General features: G+C 50.6%; 1 pseudogene; it reads right to left on the reverse strand.

Annotated features, from left to right (window-relative positions):
• Positions 1-21799, reverse strand: part of LOC129785699 (hydrocephalus-inducing protein homolog) — a 67163-nt pseudogene that overhangs the window by 26575 nt on the left and 18789 nt on the right.

Here is a 21799-nt window from a genome sequence, read left to right on the forward strand (position 1 = left end):
AATGCATGGTATGAAAGCTCGCTGCTTTGGCTGCTCTGGGATCAGCGGTCGGAGCCAGGCGCGCTAAGCCCTGGCTCTGCACAGACCAGCTGGGAGCCACAGGGACAGCAGGAAGGTGCTGGCACTGCCCTGCTGACCACCGGCTCTTCCTAGGAATTCCGTGGGAACCAACTGGGCTGGAAGAGTATTTGTGCCTCGCCTTTGCTGTGGGTAGCAGGAGGAGGAGAAAGGAGCTGTACCTGAGATGTCGCAGCAGACTGTTGATACACTCTGGCTTCTCAGGGTTTGAAGATCACGTAAATTTCAACTGAAGAATTTGGCCAGACATCTCCCTCCTAAGACAGGAGACAACAAACCATTTACCTTCAAACGTTACGTTTCTTGTTTTCAACCACAGCCCTGTAAGCCTTTATTTAGAGCATCAATGATGAGCAAGGAGCAAACAACACTTACAAAATGTGTAAGACTTTGGAAGCAGCTGTGAAAAAAATTAAGTCCCTTACCTTTACTAGCACCCGGTAAAGGCTTGCCTTTTTTTTTTTTTTTTTTAATTAGGGCTATAATAAAGGAACTAAACTGGCTGGCTTCAGCATATCAAGGATCTCTTCAGAAGTGCCAGCTGACCTAAAGAAAAGATACGGTTTCCCTCCAAACCTTCCCTTATATCCCTGTGTCACTACAGCCATGTGAACACGTCTTCTCAGATCAGAAGAGATTTAGCAAGTCAAATGGATTTTTCCATTCTTAGTTACAAAGATAGAAAGAAAGAAAACCATGCCTGCCTTCATCATTGCAGAAGAGATCTGTAAACCAGCTCACAAACAAAGGCAAGGTCCCGTCAGGGCTGGCTACCCCGGCCAGGGCTCACTGTCCAAGCCTCCCTCTGCTTGCAGGCAACAACTGGCAGAAGAGGAATATCAGGGCTTTGCAATCTGCTCCAGCTGCCTGCAGGTCTTCACAGGGGGTATGAGACATTGCCCATGACACAAAGCCCTAGTTGTCCTGGCCTCCTCCCGTTCCTGCATCACCGCTGCTGTCGGAAGCGGAACCGGAGCTGGGTCAGTGCCCACGTGGCATTTCTCTGACACGAGAATGTGATCCTGGCTCAAAATAACCCAAACCGAACACCAAAATGGTGAACTTCCGCTGCACAAAAAAAATCCAGCTTCAGCAAGAACCTGGGAGAACCCTGCAAGCGTAAATCTTCAAACAGCGAGGGAGTGGCGATGGGTCCCTGCAGGTGTTATTCCCAGCGGCCGAGGCCCCAGCGGGATGATTTGCCCAACACCACCGAGACCACGGTGATTGCTGCAGTGTTGCTGGCATCTCTCTGTACGCTGTATAACTCACCAGATGTCCTGCCATGCTCCAGGAAGCCAGTCAGTGGTGCAGTAAGATCCTGGTAAGGGACATATCTCCCTACATCCAGGGTGCTGCTGGATCCCAAGGCACAGTCAGATGAGACTGCTCTAAGGCATCAGAGGAGACAAGCCTACGGACGAGCAACACAACCCATCCATTCATATGCACCCGCACAGCTCTCTGCAACAATCCTAACGCAGCATTATTGATGGAGCCTTGCACTCATATCCTCACTCCCAAGAAAACCTGCACCAGCAGTTAACAGACTCAAACCTCTTGAGCTTCTGACATGAAATCACCATTCTCCAGGATTCAACGTATTTGGACAGAAACTTCAGGCAGTACGTCCACAATCAGCTTCCCTGTATTGTCAGTGAAGCTGCATGCCAGACTGTTTGACTCAAAGGGAGAGGGCAAGAAGAAATCATCAGTTACACATTATTCTACTATTCTGTGGCTAAAAAAAAATTGTGAAGGACATGACTGTTTTGGGAAACCTTTGTCATTTCTCCCTTCATTACTGCTGTATGTCAGACCATAAAACTGGAAAATATTGTGACCTATTTCTCCTGGGAAATGAAAATAGGCTGTTGGAAAGGTTCCTCACATTCCTGCTACCCCACGGGGAAGAAAGAATTGCTGGTTAAAAGGATACACTTCACTACTCACCCTTGCGGGCTACTGCTACATAGGCGTACCAGCCCTAGGACACGGCAGGAGCCAGCGGTCTGCCGCGGCTAGCATATTCTCCGTAAGATGGCAGTTGAGTCAGATCATGGAAAACTACCGTGGATGCTTGCCAGGACAGAAATGCAACTATGCAGTGCTGTGAACACGATATTGCAACACTGCTGGCTTAATGTCAGCCTCAGGCAGGCTGCAGCTGGCAGGTGGCATAAAATACAGACGGTGGATGTATGATGATCCAGCACAAAAACTCCTGCTGTTGTGCCCTGGCTTTGCTACAGCATATGCCAACGTGATACCCGAGGGGACGGCACACCATGACTCACCGCTACAGAAGTGACCTCAATAAGGAGACCAACCATAAATAGATGCAGATCCTATTTCCCCTCCCTCAGCCCCTAAATAATGCAAATCTCCTCAGCCTCCACCAGCCTGAAAAGGAAAAAGCTGGTCTTGGAAAGTGGGGCACCACCAACTGTCGGCCTGCTTTGTTTGGTGGAGGGAGAAGGTGATCCATGGAAAGGAAATCACTGCTCAAAGCACACCAAAACCCCCAAAGACAGAGCTGGCAACACAAGTACTGAAGTGACTCCCCAAAGTGCATCCTGTTAGTTCAGGGCACTCAGGGAAAAGGCAGCGCCAAAGCCAGTATCTGCCCCTTCCCATCAATAACCGAACCCACAGCGAGCGGAGGGATGGACCATAGCTCCCACTGGAGATGGCGCCTTCTGCCAAAAACCAAAGTGCTCTGCAGTCCCCTCTCATTTGGATGGGGACCAGCTGGGCACCTCAGCTGAGGTGGACGTTTGCAGGAACAAATATCGCTGTTATCTCCTGGCCCAACCTCTGCACCAACAGCAGTAGCACTTGCGTAACCTGCACATCTTGAAGACCACCTCCATCGGCTCAGAGCTGACACGTGGCACTGAGGAGTCGCTACCAGGCAATGACAAGACAGTGATGACTTGTCAAGGTAAGAGCAATATTACAAATCCTTTTCCTCCCTTTCCTCTGGTTTCCATTTCCAAGGAGTCAGCTCCCACGTGTCTGTACTGTGACTTACAGCTAAGCTGTGGTGGGGAAGGTGCAGCAAAAAGCAAGGACTTTGTCCTTTGAGAGCCACCTGGGCTTCTACCACAGATGCTTCTGCTGACATACCATGCGTCTTTGCAAAAATAAATCAACTTCGAGACGCACTCAGGAAGTCAGAGTTACAGAACAGCTTGTTTCCCACAGGCTTGGACGGCTGCTCAAAACGTTCATGGTCACAGGCTGACTGCAAAACCGCTCCTCCTCTTTTCTCTTATTATTTTCATCAGCAAGTTAACCTTATACAGGCTGAAACAGCCTGCTGCAGCTTCCACTGAGAGCAACCCCTGGCAGCTAACGGCCCGCTTACACAGCAAAGCTGCTGCACAAACCCTGCAAAGCCACCCTGCCCAGAGAGCCTTTCCAAGGCTATCGTCCCTCCAGCGGCCTCCTAACCTCTGGGAACCTCCAGCCACTTGTTCCAAGGGTTTGATTCTTTCTATAGGGTGCTCCCAGGCACCACAGGTGATAGGTGGGAAGAGCAGCCGCCGCTTTTGGCCAGAAGGTCCGAGGCAGCAAGGTCCCAGCTCTGGTGGGGCCCCTCCAGCAGATTTACACGGCGCTGCAAGAAGGGTCTCTGTCCACGCTAGAAGTTACGGGACTCTCACCGGGGAGAAGGTTGTGGAAGTCAGCAGCAGTGGATTTTTAGATTTTACATTTGATAGGAAAAAAGACTAACATTTGATGTGAAGACACCCGTACGCCAGGGGGGAAGACAGACATCAGCAAAACTATGAATGTGAAACCCATTGTTCCACAAATCATGGAATTAATGGAAATCTAAAGACTGATAATGCTGAACCAGCCAGGAGGGGAACGACTCCTGTAGTATCCCACTTACACCCAGTCCTAAGCCAACTGTAACATCAACACAGCCATTCAGGAAAGGTTTCCACTCGAGACTTGAGGCCAGGCTACACTCTGGGTCCGTACAGCGCTACACGGAGCACCAGGACTCAGCGGGCAGCCAGGCTGCTGGACCTCACCCTAATGCACTTCAGGAGCCCAAGAGCAGGTTAAGCTCGTTATGGAGACCTAGCCCAGTTGTAATGAAGCAGGAGCCCTGGGACATGCTCCAAAACCAGCTGGCACAGCTCAGGCGATCGGCTCCCGCTCTCTGCAATACCCCCGCTGCTCTGACACAGGCTCTTGGTCCCATCATGCTGCTCTCAGCTGCAGTGGTGTGAAACTGCAGCTGTGCTCACATGGGGGGCTCTCAGCCTCATTCGGGCTATAGGAGTAACCAAGAAGAGAACAAGATCCCCTTCCTTAAAAAAAAATAATCGTTTCACCTACTATAAAAGAAAGAAGAGGCTCAGATTATTCTAGCGTTTGCAACAGGATGAGAAGGGATTTTGCATTGCTCAGGCAGCAGGCATTCTTCATCTCAGACCATGCAAATACTCAGAGTCAGGGCTCTGTTTCGTTGAAGGACATGAGGTTTTGATTGCGCAAACGCAAAAGCAAAAAGTTTTCTCCAAGTCTGCAATGAAACTCAAAAAGTTCGTTTAAAGCTGCCAGCCTTGCGTGCAGGCTCACAGACGATGCTGGGAGGGAGAGTCACACATGGTATAAATCCAGATTATATGAAGGGATTGGTCTTTCCGTGATTAAACGGGCTGAACTTGGCCTCCTTTCCATAGAGGACCTTTTCATTCTTCAATAGGTGAACTAATGCCCATGGTTAATCCCCATACGCTACGTGTAAGGCCTGCCCTTATATATAATAATCAGTACCCCTGAACACTGTAAGGACACTTATGAAGTGCCCTTAATTTATAGCCCTTGCAGCAGAGCTCAGCTTTAGGCAGGCTCTCGCCGCCTGCCAGGAGCTCACTGTTTAGAAACGCTTTTTGCAACAACCTCTCCCAGCCTCACTAGAAACCTCATGTCTTCCCTCTCGGCACATCAAGACGCTGACGCGGGTATCTGCCAAGTGACCTCATTCAGGGAGGAGGAGGAGGAGGAAGAGAGGTTCTCAGCTATCACTTACCACCGGCTCAATGGCAAAAATATCACTGGAGAAAAGCATAGAGTCTTCTCGCACCTTTGCCCTCTGGTTCTGGAAGGCACGGGAGAGAAGGGAAAGGCGTTCTTGGAGCACGGGGTCCACTGCGCGCTGCTTGAGAAAAGAATCCCTCTCATTCTCCTCCTGCTTCTGCAGCCTGCGACAGCGCCTGCAGCCATGGGGAGACACAAACCAAGCAGATCATTTAATAAACAACATATTTGCAGAGACTGTCGCATAAGCGCAGGAGCAGCCACGCACGGGGGGAGGAACAGCAGGAGCAGCTCAGCAAGGGGCTGACCCCAAGCCACGGGGTCCCAAGCAGATCAGGTTATCACTTGTTCGCTGGCATGGCAGGTAGTTTTACGCCACACTCACGAGCTAAGAGGAGGTTTTTGAAAGCTAGCAGCCCTCAGGAGAGCCTCCTGGCTCAAAGCTACTGCCACGACTAATGGACAACCCACCAACACCCTCAGATGGCTTTTCCTCCCGTAGAGGTGCTCGGGGAGATGGATGAAGATGAAGGAGCACACACTGCAGTGCTTCGCTGGCAAGGGGAGAGCAGCTGGGATTCAGCTGCAGGTTACCAGCATCACTCTTTTTTACCTTCCCTTTTGGACTGGCAGGGATAAGCAAACTAGATCTGCTCCACTGCCTACACTGCCATCCAGCAGAGGATCCCAGAGCATTTGAAAAGCCAACTCACGGACTTTCAGGCATTGCATGACTTCAGTGAAATTAATGGGTTTATATGCATGAAGACAGAGGCCCCGAGAGGTGAAGGGACTTTGCCTAGCATCACCCAATAACGAAGGCAGGACCAGCATCTCTGAATGCAAACCCTTACATCCAGCCTTGAACCACTTCAACATTTTTCTCTTTTTGGCCTTCTCCACAGAGCTTTGACACAGGTCACCTCTCCCTCACTCGGTAGTTGTAGCAGCAATCATTCTAGTGTTTAAAGCTCGCAACCGAGAGGTGAGAAGGGAGCACTGCTGCAGAGCACTTGCTTCCCAGCTGGCACGTGGATGTGCCCCCTTCACGCTCCAGTCCCCTGGCCACCAAGGACCAGCAGGTGACTACTCGAGGGGGATGAGGGGAAGGCTCCATACACAGCACATCAGGGCAACGTGGTATAAACAGGACCGCAATCACCACCCAGCTAAATTCCAATACATTTAGAAAGGAAACACAGCCATGGACATTACTAGCAGCACGCAGACAGAGCCTCGGGCAAATGCTGTCACCAGTGCCAAAAATACTTTCTTTGGCTTGCTCCCTGTGGAGTGTCATGAGAAATGTTTTTCCACGGCTGACCTACAGCGCTGTGCATGAGGGGGGCTTCCAGGCACCGAGATGAGCAGCCCTCAACTAAGCCTTCATCAACAGACAATAATTCCATTGTTGAATCCCAGAAAGTCCTGCAGGAGGGAGACAGAGCAAACCCCTGGGTAGACCTTGTGATGATCCAGGTCTTTTGGGGTGACAGCCAAGCGCAGGGTGCTGAACTGCCTCCTCCCATCGTAAAAGTCCTCTCTGCTCTGACATCTCAAAAGCTTCTGCTACAGCAGCACAGTGGCCTCGGAGCTATGACCACCCCTAAGACTGCAAGTAAGGAAGAACAAAGCACTCTGCTCAGAGTACAGAACACGAGCTGGCATAAGATCAAGTGCCATTGGAAAAAAATGGGTTGAAGTTAACTGTGGGGAAACCTGGTTGCTTCTGAGGGGAGAGAGGATCACTCAGGGTCCCATCTGAGATAGGCAGGTGGGAAGAGATGCTAAAAGAATGGCGCAGGGACGTACTAAGAGAAGGTCATGAGACTTTTTCTGTTAACACACTGATCTTGCACAGAAGTCACACACTGCGCAATTAAAAACAGAGAAGAGTGGAAAACTAGTTTTGGCCTTCAAGGCATTTCTGACCTAATTACACTGAACTTTATTTGCTCAGAAGCCCTCAAAAAGTTCTCCAGCTGAAGGCAGTTTCCTGACCAGCTCTGGGTTCAGACTAACTCCTATACACCTACAGCCATTCAACTCTGAGAAGGCACACAAGGACTCCCTAAATCACCCCAGCTTCTAAGTGTCTTTTCCAGTGCATCCCCTTGGGCTAGAAGTGTTTCCCTGCTGCCCCAAACGGAATTTCAAAGCTTCAGAGACACCCTGTGGAGAGCCTGCCCCACCTCTCAGCACCACGAAGACACAGGTGCTGACGCCCAAAGGCACTTCCAAGTCCTGTGCTGCCCTGCCTTCCCCGCAGAACCCTCCACCTCCGAACTCTCCGAGCCCCGGAGAAGGGGCAGGGATACCTCGTTGTGCTGGAAGCCGGGACAGCGCAAGGCAATTCAGCATCCTACAGCCGGATGGCCTCAACGTTCGGGGCCAGCAAAGCACCCTGCCCTGCGCACTACTGGACAAGAAGGCTGAAGAAGGTTGCCATCTTATCAAAGCTGGAGGGGAAGAAACTGCAGTGAATATCACCACAGGTACGCTGCCTGCAGCTGTTAGGTGCTACCGCTCAACGCAGTCCCAGGTAAGGAGTGCCGACACCTTCCTCAGCCTCACAGACCCTCTGCGAGCCCAGGGACCTGGCCTCACTGACTTAGGGCTCCCACAGACGGGAATTTGCTCTCCGAGGAAATGCAACCTTTCCTCCCCAAAACATGAGCTGGAACATGGATGGAACCGGAATGGGAAGCACTGAGCTCCATTACCCTGAAGCCCAGGGGGGGACACCCTGGTGTCGTGGATGGTTTACTTGTCCTACGCCATTCAAAAAAGCACCAACATCCCTCTGAGGCCGTACGTTAGTTTTACCCTTGGGCAGCCTGTCTTACTGAAACGAATCTTCCCAACGAACCTCAGGTTCTCCTGATCCTCCCCTTCTTGACTAACAAAAGCCTTCCACTGGAGTGGGCTATGACTTTACTCCGATTGTGGATGACCACGGATCTGTGGTTTGACAGCGTGATGTAGGTCTTCCCAGCTGTCAAGGAGTTCCTGTCTAGCCTGATGTTGACATCTTCAGCGGCTCCATGAAGGCTTGTGTGAATATCTTCACCTGGAACAAAGCAAAAGCGAGACTTTGCTCATCGCCCTTGCTGATGGGAGTACAAGGAACAGAGGAAGCCACAGGGAACAGAAGTGTCACAGCCTTTAGCTGTATTAGCAGTTCCACAGATCAATACCTTTATCACAGCCTGATAGCTGCATGTGTACAGCACGAGGATGTCCTGGACACCACCTTAAGCACCTTATTTCTGGGTGGGCTTGTGAAGATTTATCCCCAAGGTGACCCTGTCTACAGGGGGACTTTTTCAGATGTGCCCAGGTGGCCTTTGGGTTGCCATCCCACTCGGGTCCCAGGGAATTCTGCATCTGAGTCGTTCAGGTGACTCTCAGGAGTCCCACCTCGGTCACGGCTCGCCCAGAGTCTCCTGCAAGCACGCCACCGGGGTTGTGTCTCTCCTGATCCCTTGTTGCCAACAAGCCAAGGTGCCTGGGGCATGCAGGCAGAAGAGGGAGGCAAGCAAAGTGACAGCCCACGGCAGGATGGGACGCAGATGAGAACTTCACTGTGTTGGAGCAGCAGCACCCTCACTTGCTGTGTGTCTGTGCAGACAGGTCGGAACGAGACTGGTGGGGCACGGCCCACGCCAACCTGCCCATCACAGCCCTGCAAGCCCATTTCTTCTGCCTGGAGCCTGTCGGTGCCTGTGCCTGAGCGTGCAAGTCTGCACCAAGTATTCCCAAGCTGTCCCACAACCCGAGCGAGCACGCCTTTGCTTTCCACCTCAGACCGAAGAGGAGAGAGCCCCTGGCTGCACACAGCAGCCGATTAACGCCTGGAGTCTTGCTGGAGCACCCGCCAGCACTTCACCCTCCAGAAGAGACCCCCACCAAAGCGTCCCTCACTGCCAGAGCTTCCAAACCTTCATTCTTCCCAACCAAGCAACTCCTGGGAGTCAACCATCTCAAACTTGAGCACCGAGCCTACTCTGCCTGTTGCAGGTGAGGGTTTCCAGGTGAGAAGCAAACCACAAACACGAGACATTCTCCGTCGAAATGGCACTTCTGTGGAGCGTGTTTAAAGCCTCAGAGCCAGCCCCAGCTGAGAAGGGCAGCGACCCGGCCATCCCTGGAGAGCATCCCCCTGCCGAGGCAGAGCCTTCTCCTCGCTGCACGGGTTACAGCAAGGCAGCCAGGGGATGGACCTGCCTTTCCAAGGCGGCCACGCAACAGCACGGGGGAGAGCTGGCGGTGTCCTACACGGACTCCTTAAACCCTAAGGCAGACACAATGCGGCGAATCACAGCCGTGCCAGGAGAAAGAGAGCCCCTCTCTTGGAGGGAGGTTGGGAATGAATCACCCTTCAAACAGATCTCTGCAGCCATTCCCTCACCTCCACACATGGAGAGTTCAGCCTTCGTGCCTGTATAACCTCAACTTCTCTGCTCTTAAGGGAGCCCAGGAGGAGTGGGAGGGATTCGTGGCCAGAGATGAGTTATGTTGCGAGAGAAACAGCGACGTCTCCAATGACTGGACAGCCTGCTTTCTGGAACGGACAACTTAGCGTAGAAAAATAACTGAGGTTCAGAAGCATTACAGAGGCAGGTGTGCTTTATAAGCACTGCCTCCCCCCTCCGCTGAATCCTCGGCGTACGTTGGCAAGCAGAGGAAGCAGGACCCAAGAAATGGGAGACATGCACAGTGCTTTGAGCATGTACAACTCGGGTTCATGGAAACATGACATGAAAAATGCTCTACGAGACAACAAAGTACTGCAAAATGAACTCCACGAAAACTATCATGATCTCCCTGTCTAAACCCATGGCCAGGTGGGTCTTGAAATAATGGGTATAGTTCTGATCTTAAAAACCAACCTGAAGCCTTTGAAATTTAATCGTTCTTTCTGCCCTTCTCCGAAGTACAGAGCAGCTTCTATACGAAGACTGAACAGGATTCCTCAACCTAGAAACCACACAGGAGATAGGTAGGTTTGTAGAAGTATGAATGGCCTGGGAAAAAGTGAACGAGGAAAAAGTTGTCACAATTTGTTGTAAAACAGGAACCCGAGGGCCTGAAATGGTATTAGTCAAAATTAGAGAAAAGTAGTACTAGTACTTTTCCAAGGAATATTCCTTCCTTTGGAACGTACTGCCATAGGTGCCTACAGGCGCTCATCGCTATAAATCCACAAAGCAACTGGACAAAGGCTTGGAAGGTAAAACCATCAGAAGCGATTAAACAAAGACGTGAATAAAGCCTCCAGCACAGAAAAATGCTGCCTCCAAGGCCCACGAGGGAGAAAGCATATGCACTGCCTGCTTCTACACGCTTTGCTAAGCATCCCCTACCGCTGCTCTCCTGGAGAGCACTTACACTCCCGGCTGCAGGCACCGAGGATGCTTCTGAAGGCTGGAGGGCTTTGCCGGAGCACCTTCTACCACAGAGAGAAGGATCTGGCATCGTGCTGACTGTGTAAACCCACAAACCTCCCGGTACAGACGAGAGCGTGCAGACGCCAGCGAGTCAGGAGGGAGCAGCAGGTCTTTCTGCCAGGCAGATAAACTGACACAGAGCAGAGCTGTCAGGGTTGGCCCAGGGCAGCTGCAGGCTTCATGGCCTGGGTGCCAAATCAGATGTGACATTTATTTAAGACTCTTGATGGTTTAATATATAAGTCTGGAGGAAAAGAAAAAAACAACAACAAAACAATCTCTGTACTGTACCAGCAATGTAGCCCTAGGTATTTCACCTGATGGGGTAATGTCCGTGGGTCTGTGCTTTGGGATGCTTTGCTGCCATGAAAGCACATTTACTGAATCCAGACGTACCTGCCCTATCGTTACTTACACAACACGATGATCTTATTACAGGCTGTCAGCTCTCTCATTCTTACACGCTTTTGACGTATTTCCCAGAGACAGCAGGACACAGCTCACTCTGCAACCTGAACAAAGCAACACCTGAACTTAAAATCAAAAGAGAGGCTTCTTACACAGCAGTAGAGCAGGTGCTTTGCGCTGTGCACTCCTGAGCGATGCTCTCTGAGACAGCGGGAACACCACCGTGTTTTATTCCAGCATCCATCTGCATGGCTATGGCCACCGGTATCTTAGCACATCATGGTAACTTTTAACTATCTGAAAGTAAGAAACCCAGCACTGGGTCATCCTCTGGGGGGCCTGTTGTGCAGGAGGAGAGGGAATTTACAGAAGAGCTAAAATATCTTTCCGAATATTAAGCAAACCCTTGAACAAGATTTCAAAACAAATTTCAGGTTTTATGAAGAATGCGTTCCCAGCATTCAACAGCCAGTACCTTCCTCCATCGATTACTGCTCTAAATATTAGGAAGCTGGTAGCCAGATGGATTAGACTGAAGAGAAACAAAACAGCACTCTGCTGCCTTTCGTCCTCACCGTAATATTCTCCCTCTATCCCTGTAACTCCCTCCTCGCTGAATTTGGATTTTAAACCTTTTTAGGAGTGCATGACAGTCAGGTTCAGAATATTTGGGTAACAGGGAAAGCAAGTTTAAGTTAATTTGCCCAGTTTGTCAGAAAACTATGCCTGGCTCTCACCTCTTCTAAAAGAGACAGGTCCTGCTGCTTTTTCACTGAAAATACAAGCAAGCAACGAAAGCCGAGCTCTTCACTCAGAAGTGTCATTGTACCTCCACATCGACCCTTTGAGCAGTTCTTTTGCTCCTGCTACTATCACGATACCCAACTGCCTCACCATCACCAGCATATTCTGGTTTTTCAAACAGCATGCAAAGGTCTGCTGGTACCACTTCACCACCGGAGAAGGGAGTCACTTCACCAGGCTAACGATCTCTGGAAAGCAAGAGGAGTCCCCTGCGGCGGGATCCAGCCCTCCCCACCATATGCTTTTGGCTGCACCTCCCACAGAGCTACCTCGGTCAGAGCCAGGAGCGCTGCTCTGAGCTGTTTTGCTGTCAGGAAGCTAATGGCATCACCTACAAAGTGTGCTGGGTCTCTGACAAAGGCCACCTGTCAGTCCCCACGCTCGTATTTCCAGCACTAGAGCAAAACACAGGGCAGCGACAGTCATTTTTAAGTGCTTCTCTGAGGCAGTGCTCATGAGCTACCTTCAGACATCATTAAAACCATCGTGCTAGTTACTCCAGCCCTAGGAGCAGCTTGTTTATAAACCTCACCATTAAATAACTGCTGCCAGCACAGGGGTTTCTACAGGACCATTGCCCAGGCTACAACAAAGCTCAGGGCACCCTAATCATCACTGCTGCCACAGCTGATGCTGTCAACAGCTAAAGCCCCCAGCAACGCCCCCTCTGAGCCCATGCAGCCCATCGCAAGGAAAGGATCTGCTACCCCAGAGCACTGCAAGCCACCGTGAGACAACAGATGGGCAGGAAAAGGCAGATGGAGAGCAATGACCAGCCACAGCGTCTACGGGACAGGTCGCAGGCTCTTCAGACGGCTCTCCTGCACTTAGGAGTCACCTTGCTTTCCACCAGGCTCCTTGTTGTGCATCCTCCTGTAATGGAGCACCCAAAGGATTCCCCATTACCTCCTCCGCACTGTGCTTAGGAAGGGCTGTTGGCTTTCTTACAGGATGAAATACTCCAGCGCAGGAATATCTGGGAGCCAGCACAGAGCCTTTGTGCTGCCCAGTGTGACGGAGCCTCGCAGAATGGACTGAAAGGACAATGAAACTGTTGGATAACACAAGACAGCGCTGCCGCATATCCAGGATGCCGTGGGCTATATATAATCATTATTGGTACTACAGCCATGATACGCTGGGGTTGCTGATCACTGAAACACTGCTTTTGGCCCATGGGGAAAAACAGGGCAGGAACCTTCATTCTGATTGCCTGGCAAAGACATGCTTAATACGCCACTTCATATATCAATCACCCTTCAAGCTACTCTTCTGCTTCTCAGCAGACGTTGATTGATCCACCAGGAAAGGAGACTAATGAATGGTCAGTTCTGCCCCAAAACGCATCCAGGGTTCATGGCACCTAAGAACATACTAGTGATTTCCACTGATGATAGAAGAGACAAGCTGCAGTCCAGGATGCCCTGCAAAGAGATGAAAACTACATTCTCCAGATATCCTTCACAGGCTAAGAATGGGATAGGCGGCGTCACATGGAAGTCTGCTTCTGGGGATGAACAAAACAGCCAAAACTGAGACTTTTGGCAAGTCCTGAGCCTCCTCTGCTCTGGCTGGAGTCAGTACAAACCGCAAGGGCTCAGCAATCTGAGTGATCTCAGGAACGTGAAACGCAACACAGCAAGGGCTGAACTTCAGCTAAACCCTGCTGCCTATCCACATCCATCCGTGGGTTTGCAGAGAGAAAAGACAAAGGCTTGATCTAGAGGCTAAGCCAATAGGATTTTCATTTTGTTTTCAAACAAGTTCCTGGAAGCTACTGATGGCAGTGCCAGCCTGGCAAGATGACAGGACCTTCGGTAGAAAGGGGGTTCTTAAAGGAAAGAGAAGAGAGGCATGCAGAGGTGGTTGTCTTCTCCAAAGTCTACACAAAACCACAGACTAATATCACAGCAAGGTAATGTTTTACTCTTGCGAGTAGCTGAGATGCCCACAGGTGTTCAGCCTCAAACATCAATAAACACGTAGGGCTGGGATTTAATGAGCTTCCTGCGTGTGTACAGTGGCCACTAACACACCGCCAAGCCCTTGCAGAGGTGGCCTCATTTACCAACGTAAGCTGATCCAGCTAAGCCCAGCATCAATTTCAGCTGAAGAAAGGGATTCAGCACCCCAACACACCGACATTCCCGGCTGGGAACCCCATGCTGATCTGTGCAGGAGCTGAGCAGTCAGCAACGCCCCTGACAATTCCCCTCGGCCCATTTGCAACGCGATGCAGCCCCTACCACAGTTTCCCACCGCGGCCGAGATGCACAGGCTGTGCTTGCCCTGCTGCCAGCCGAGCACACCCGGTTCTGTAGTTACCGTCATCTTCACCAAACCCAAATGGCTCTAACACACCACACCAAACTCTCTGTCGTGCCACAGGTGACTGAAGAGCTCCACATCAGCTCCCTAATTAATCGTGTTTCATATGCCTTGATTTTTCCTGTGATCTCATGCCTCATCTTCCCCCATTTGTGATGAAACCTCGGTGCTTTCTCAAGCTGGCGGTTATCACTCACAGCTCCAGAGGCTGCTGCAGCACAGAGAAGCTGCCTGTGGTTAGACTGAGAAGGGCAGAGGCATCTCAGGGCAGTGGCTCAGGCCGTCCTGTGTAGGGCAGAAGACCCAGATCCTCTTCTGACATCCCCTGCCACCCTGAGCATTGCTGCCGCACTAAATACAGTGATCCCCAGCCAGTTCTTCCAGATCTACCCAAGAAATTATTTTGTTATTATTTTTTATGCTTACGTTGCCCTAAGGAGATCTTGTCTATCGTGCAAGTGTTGGTGCTGGCTTAGAGGAAGGGGAAGATCTGAGGCCAGCTCATCACGCTTACTGACCAACCCAAACCACACATCCCAGTAGCTCTCCGGTGCTCAGTACCAAACCCCCCTGCAGCAGCCCCCCGCGTGCGGGCAGCCTAAGCAGCAGCTGCTGGCCAGCCTTCGGGACTGGGGGGCTGGCGGGAGCCTGCCAGGGAGGAGACGGCTCCGGCAGGGCTTGCTTCTCCACGCTGCAGGCTGGAATCACCACCCCTGACGCGTTTGACAAACACACAGATGTGGTGCTTCGGGACACAGTTTAGTGGTGGGCTTGGCAATCCGGGGTTAAGTTGGACTTGGTCATCTTCAAGGTCTTTTCCAACCTCCATCATTCTATGATTCTACGAGGCTGCTGGCATTTGCCCCACGCCTAGCAAGCAGCAATGGGGAGGAAACGGTGCTGGGGACCCCCTGCTTCCAGGGCCAGGCAGCAAAGCTCAGCGGCGGGGGAACAAGGCAGCCAGACCCCTCCCTGACCCAGGGCAAGGCAAGCTCTGCTCCACATTGTCTCCAGCTCCCAGCGTGCTGCACTGAAGAAGTCTGTTTAGCTGCTCTCTCCTGCCATATAGGAATAACCTGAATCTGGCACAGAGCAAGTTTTGCTGCCCAGGGCTCAGGAGGGGAGACATGACTTCACCCACTTCCTACGGGGACAGGAACTGAGCCAGCGCAGGAAAACTCACTCTGATTAACAACCACGGAGCCAGAATCAGACCCTGCTCGCACTTTCTACCTGCCCTTGAAGTAAGCAATTGAGGAGCCGAGGCTGAACTCCCCCATCTGTGCCCTGGGCGTGCAGAACCACAAAGGATGCTCTGAGCCTGGGTCTGCCATCCACAGCAAACAAGCCAAGATTTGCTTTAGCACAGCTCCTGCTCAGCAGCTGTCAGCCCTCCTGCAAGCTGTGTGGGAAGTTGAGGGAAAACAGGGTATTCATCTGCCAAACACCTAGACGGTTCCTCAGCAGGCTTTTAGCACAAGGCTGGAGGCTTCCAGCAGGACCAAAACCACCGAGAACTACTCCTGAGCCACACACGTTACCTCTCTTCTGGGGAAACCGCTTTTTGGGGCTCTGAACCAAGGGGAGACAGAAGAGTAATGGAATAGGCAGTTCTGCTTGAGGGCTGCCTCCTCTTGGGTGTGCTGTCTCCTAAAATACTCCTATGGGTATGGGTTCTGATCTCCCCCCTCAAAGAGGGTGAGATCCTGCCCCAGGCTTTTGCTTCTGCATTAGACTCACAGAGCTACTGAAAGAGAGCCATCCGCATCACTACTTTTATTACTGACAGCAATAAAAGCATCTCAATACATAGCGTCCGTCGGCCACGCACAAGCTCAGTGGTGCTTTGCTAATTACTGAAGTTTTCTGTGCTGACAAAGAGATGCCAAGGGATGCAGCAACCGATGGGGAAAAACTGCACAGAGGAATTTCAATACCGCACCACAGATCCCCTGGGCTAGAAGCGTGTTGTAGCGCCTTGCCACAAGGGCCAGTGGGCACTGGAGGCACCCACATACAGGCACAGGATCTGGTCCTACACCTTGAAGACCACCCATCATACTATACTAGTACTCGTTGGAGACAGGAGCCTAATGTGAGTCAGCATTTAGGGAGCTCTGAGTAGAGAAGCAATTCTCCTTCCACAACTCCAAGCATCTCGCCGGCACCTCCTGTCTCTGGCAGCCTTCTTCACCTGCATGGAGCACCTGCCGTAGACGTTATTGTTTTGGATGGCATTGGACTGGTGGATTTGCTTTGCACCTCTGGCACACCTCTGGGAACCCGTCATGCATCTCCTCAGCCACGTGTCCCTGAGCAAAGCTCACCTTCCCACACCAAGCTGGTGCTACGCTGCCAGGTTGCAATAAATGTTACTGCAGCAAGCTGGGTTTGGTGTACAATCAGCAGCACTCAGGGCAAGCAGCTTGGGCATCATCTCACTTGAGCAGGACTTGACAGCTGAAAGAATATCAAAACTTCATGAATACTGGATTGGTTGAGACTAGGACTTACCTCCATAAACTTATTTTCCCACATCCACACGGTCCACACAGGGTGGGCTGAATGTCATCTGGGAAAGGCCAAGTGACTGACAGGACTTTCAGTGGTATTGAAACCTTTTCCAAAGCTGTACGAGTGCTTCGCACGCAGGTTTCAGAAACCCTTTCAAGTACCATAATCTGATGTTAAGGTGCTGGACAGGGATATGCTGGAGCCCAGAACATCCCAAGTCACCCTCATTTCAGTACGAGCTGGGATTTTTCACACCCAGACACATGTACACAGGCGAAAAGGAGGAGTTTAGGCATGTAAAGCACTGAAGGACAAGTTTTCATTGTAAATCATTACGCTCATAGCAGCAAACATTTTCTCCACACTCATCCATAAATTTGGAGCAACAGAACCGCCACCACACACACAGTCTATCCAGGGGACAGTACCTGTGCTCCTAACCAGCCCAAAAGACACACAATTTAAATCAACCAAATCATACGCTAAGGGAAAAATTGTGACTTGTTCACATGGAAGAGCTCCATGCTTGCTTAAGCAATGCTAGGGACAGATCTGACCCAGCTTCAGCAGAAATTTAAGCAATGTTCACCTGATCCTGCGTAAGTCACCCTAAGAAGGGTGTGATCCATTGAGAACGACTGCTGCCTGCGAGCAAGTCAGTACTGATACACAGCCAAGCGAGGGAAACGCCTCCCAACACCTTAAACTGCTGTTTTGCTCTTAGCACTTCTGCTTCTTAATAAACACTCTGTTGGTGGCTCTGAAAGAGCAACCCGGCTGCTTTCTGTACGCGCGTCACAGGGAGCCTGCCGTGGTGCCGGACACATTAGCCAGGGCTCGCCACGCGAGGTCAGGGAACGCTGTCTGGTGCTCTGCACTACTCCTGCAATAAGCTCTGCACCACACCTCGAAAGACTGATTGATTACACGTTTCTGCTTCACTTTAGCAATTCATCTCAGCAGCCTTTCACTTACCTGTACGCTTCAAAGCTAGAGAGATAATCCCTTCATTATCCCCTTGCTCTCCTTCGCAATGCGTAGTTTATTTCAAAATAACTGCAACATTGTACTGGCAGGCAGGAATGAAATCCTGGGTTCATCTCCCAGGGAGCTGCACGTGTTCCTGGGAAAACACCCATCTCAGAGCCAGCAGAGAGTTTATCCCCGTGGCCTACCCACACAAATCACTTTTGCAAAGATTGACTATGGGGGAACCAGCTGTTTCAGTAAGAACAAGACTCTCAGGTTTTTCAAAGCAAGCCACGAAGATCCTGGCCCTAATTATTCGCTCACTCTGTTCCGTCACAAAGTATAAACCCTACGGCCCTAATCTCCACTGTCACTGCTCATCTGCCCCAGAGAAATTCTAGCCCTCTGAATTTTATCCTATAGATTCTGTATAGGCATACAAATAAGGCACGTTTTTGTGCTTCCCTAGCTGATATTTCAGTCACCCGTCCTAGAAACTGTTACCCAAAACAATAAGCTCCTCTGAGTGAGCATCAACCATTCTCCGTGAATATGTCAATAACTGGAAAACATTAGACAAAGCTGAAATAAGTCGTGAGGCTACATAAGTGTTTGGAAGATACAGGAGCATTTGTAACTTCCACAAACCCAAGACAACTAAAATGCTCTTTGCCGGGCTAAAGCAGCACACAGTATCCCCTCGGTTAGGACACCACACTTCCAAGGACCAACGCTGAGGAACAGGGACAAACCAAACCTCCCTCTCAGGCGAGAGGAAACACACGCCAAGTGCCTTCACGCAACTGAGGAAGCGCCTCGTTCGGCACCACAACATACCCCTGCTGAGCCAAGGCCGACAGAAGCATTCTAACATGGCGCCTTTTCCTAAAGATATTCCCCGCTTACTCTTCAGTGAAGCGTAAAGCTGATGGTGTTTCTGTGGCCTGACCTCAGCTTCTCCTAGCCTAATATAAATGTTACACCTATCTCGGGAGGCAGCGAGCTCTTCCTGCCAAATCCCAAGAGCCCTCAAGTCCTGGCTGCATTAGTCCTGATGTCGTGAGCTGTGGGAGAAGGCAAAAAGAAAGAACAAGGCTCTGCGGCAAAACAACGTAGAAGCAGTGCAGGGGACAGATGTGTAAGAGACAGCGGCATTGGAGCGAGTCTGACAGAGGCACGCATTCCCACGTCGCGCTTCAAACATAGCACCGCCAAGGAATGAAGCTTCACACGTGCATATGCACACCGTAACGGAGAATCAAGGTTCCTCCCGCCTCCGACTCAGCAACTCCCAGCAAAACCCGATTCCAAAAAACCTCATTCCTGCTTGAGGGGATGCACTTTAAAAGCCCCCTAAACACCAACTATTTGTCACTTTTCTTTGAGGCAAAGCCGGGACAGGGGAGATACACCTGGAGAGGCAATTAAGGTGACCGGGACAACAGGGAATGATGGCAGATGGCAGTCATGGGGGGTGCTGGGTGGAGAGCACCCAGCCAACACCAGCATCCCCCAGGGAGAGACCGGCACACAGCCACACAGAACGAGGGCACACGCAGCCTTTGCCCCTTACCTGCTCACTTAAGCACCGAAACATACAGAGGTTTTGAAAGAAAAGGTTTTAGAAGTAGTCTGCAAAGCAAGCTTAACATTTTTCTGCTTTGAAAGGTCTCTGTTTTGAAGGACGCAGAGACTGGGCACCATGCAGTGCCCAGACCTTACCTGTGTCATAGTGAACTGTCAGGGGCCTGGAATAATCACCAGTCTTCTCTGGGTGGAAGTCCACCGTTACTTGCATGGCATCGCCAATCCCAAGAGTCCCAGCAGAGGGATCAACAGAGAAAGGGCTGCAACACGGAGAGGCACATCAGGATTATTGTGGGACCTTTGGGGACTACGTTCCTTCTGCCGTCCAGCTCACTCCAGCTCACCTGTATTAGCAAGGGGCCAAGAAACCACAGTCAGCAGCAGAAAAAGAGAACATACAGGGCCAGGAACTGAGCCACCGACCCAACTCCTGAAGAGCTCCAGCCCTCAGAAGATCCTAAGCTATAAAATGACCTCGTCTCCCCCATACCCTGCATCCAGTTTTCTGCAGCAAGGCTCAAGAGTCTGACTGCTAGCGATACGATCGGAGGAGGGTTTTTGAAGGGCACGGAGATGGCAAGAGTTATTTGCATGCACAACTTGACACTGAGTTCCTCAGGAATCCGTCTTTTCCTGCCACCTATAAACCTCAAGAGATGCAAATGTCAAGGCAATACCTGTCCCAGTGAGATTACAGCCTGGAAATCAGACAGGGAGAACAGAAGTTTATTCTTGAATGACCGGAGAATAATTAGACTTTAATTGGCAGAATTAATCTATCTTTCTTTTTTTTTTTTTTTTTTTTACCTTGAAAGCATCCTGGGTTTGCCTCAGAAAGGGCACATTTTATCAGCATTTCAATGAAAGCTGTTCTAAGCAAAGAAAAATCTGTACGAGTGCAAAGGCAGATTAGAGTGATACAGAAACAAGAAAACAAGACACAAAAGGAGTATCCCATTTACAGCCTGAACAATTAAATCTCTAGCTAAATGAAGCACCGCTAGCAGGAGCATATCAAGGCACCTTCAACAGGAGGTTTTCTGCGTATTCACAAGCAATGCAGTCTGGGGCTCTGGGTTGTAATCCAGGCTTGGTAACTGTTTGCTTGGCCTACTAGAGAAATTCTGTGCAATGTGTGGGAAATAGTATGAAAATGTGTCGGTGTACTTTAGATTTAACAAGAGCAATTATGATTTGTCGCCAGGTAAACAGCTCTCAGCTGACAGACACATAATTCAGTCCTTTAATGCTCAGGGAAAAGTCAGATGCAACATGTTTCTGCACAACAGCAGCTGGGCTTTGCAGCTCTTGTACAGCCTCACTTAGAAAGCAAAAGTTATTGGATTTAGTGCTTTGCTGGTGGTCAATTTGTCACCTTAAAAATATTTTCTGCAGAGTTTTACAGTGATTGGGGAGTGCAGCCCACAGAAATAATGAGAAAAAATGGAGCCATGCGCAAGCTGAGCTTCGCTCATGGAAGCAGCGACAGCTGATGAAACTGCTGGAGTTCCTGCTCATTAAGGAGACACTGATGCAACTGGGGGCCTGACCTGCTCCCATCACGACTAGCAAGAACATCGCCAGTGACTAATGGGGAAGCATTGGGCCCGCAATGTTCACGTGCTGGACCTGAGGCTTTTGAGAGGGAGGAGGAAAGCCAAGGCGCCGCCAGCCTCAGAACCGGGCTGCTCTACATGGCCCTGCACCTGCGCTGGGGGTTGTGCCTGGTTATACTGGGCAGGGCTCTGCTGGTGCTTGGCGGGGATCACTGCCTGCTGTGGGAAAGGCACAGAAAAATTCCCCCCCACCTCTTTTAGTTTGTTGTTTTTACCAGAAACATTGCCAGAACAGAAAAGCTGCCGGTTAAGGGCCACACTTCAGCACTACCTCCCATCCCATGCCCTTCCTACTCCATCCCCATGTCTGCATACCCCTGCCCTCAGATAGCTGGGATGGGAATGACACTCCTGAGGATGACTTCAGGGGATGCCCGAGAAAGTAGATACCTTCACATCTTCAAATTACCAGAGAAGAGGATCCCACCGAGGTCAGGACTCATTCTCAGGACTGAGAAACAGAGCACAAGTCAGACACCGCACCTCCTGCCTCCCACCCCACGCTGTACGTGCAGGACAACTTGGTTCCTGATGTAGCAGGAGCTTGGTATCCCTCACGTAGACCTGCTTCTCCAAGACCCAGAGGGATGTAAGGTCCATGCTTCACCTGAACTCTGAACTTCAGTCCACATCACTAAGCTGTTCCCTGCAGCCTACAGATAAGAGATGCTAAGGAAACGTCCCTGACACACTAATAGCCACACGGAAACCACTGCCAACAGATGAAGCTGGCAGGCTAAACTTTGGCCTTTTAGCCATTAATTGTGAGCTGTTCTTTACGGTAATTCTTGTCCTGTTAGATCTACCCTTGTAATGAATAACTACCGCTCCTGACAAAACAGGAAAGATAAGGTTTGGAGGTTTATTAATAGCTCTTCTTCTGACATGCTTTTCAACTACGTCCATTTGTACGTTTGCTTTGTTGTACAACATCTAAACTTTCACAGGTCCAGATCTCCCAACGGTGCCTTGCAATCCCCAGCT

Source organism: Falco peregrinus, chromosome 14 (genome assembly GCF_023634155.1).
Source record: "Falco peregrinus isolate bFalPer1 chromosome 14, bFalPer1.pri, whole genome shotgun sequence".
NCBI classification, from domain to species: Eukaryota; Metazoa; Chordata; class Aves; order Falconiformes; family Falconidae; genus Falco; species Falco peregrinus.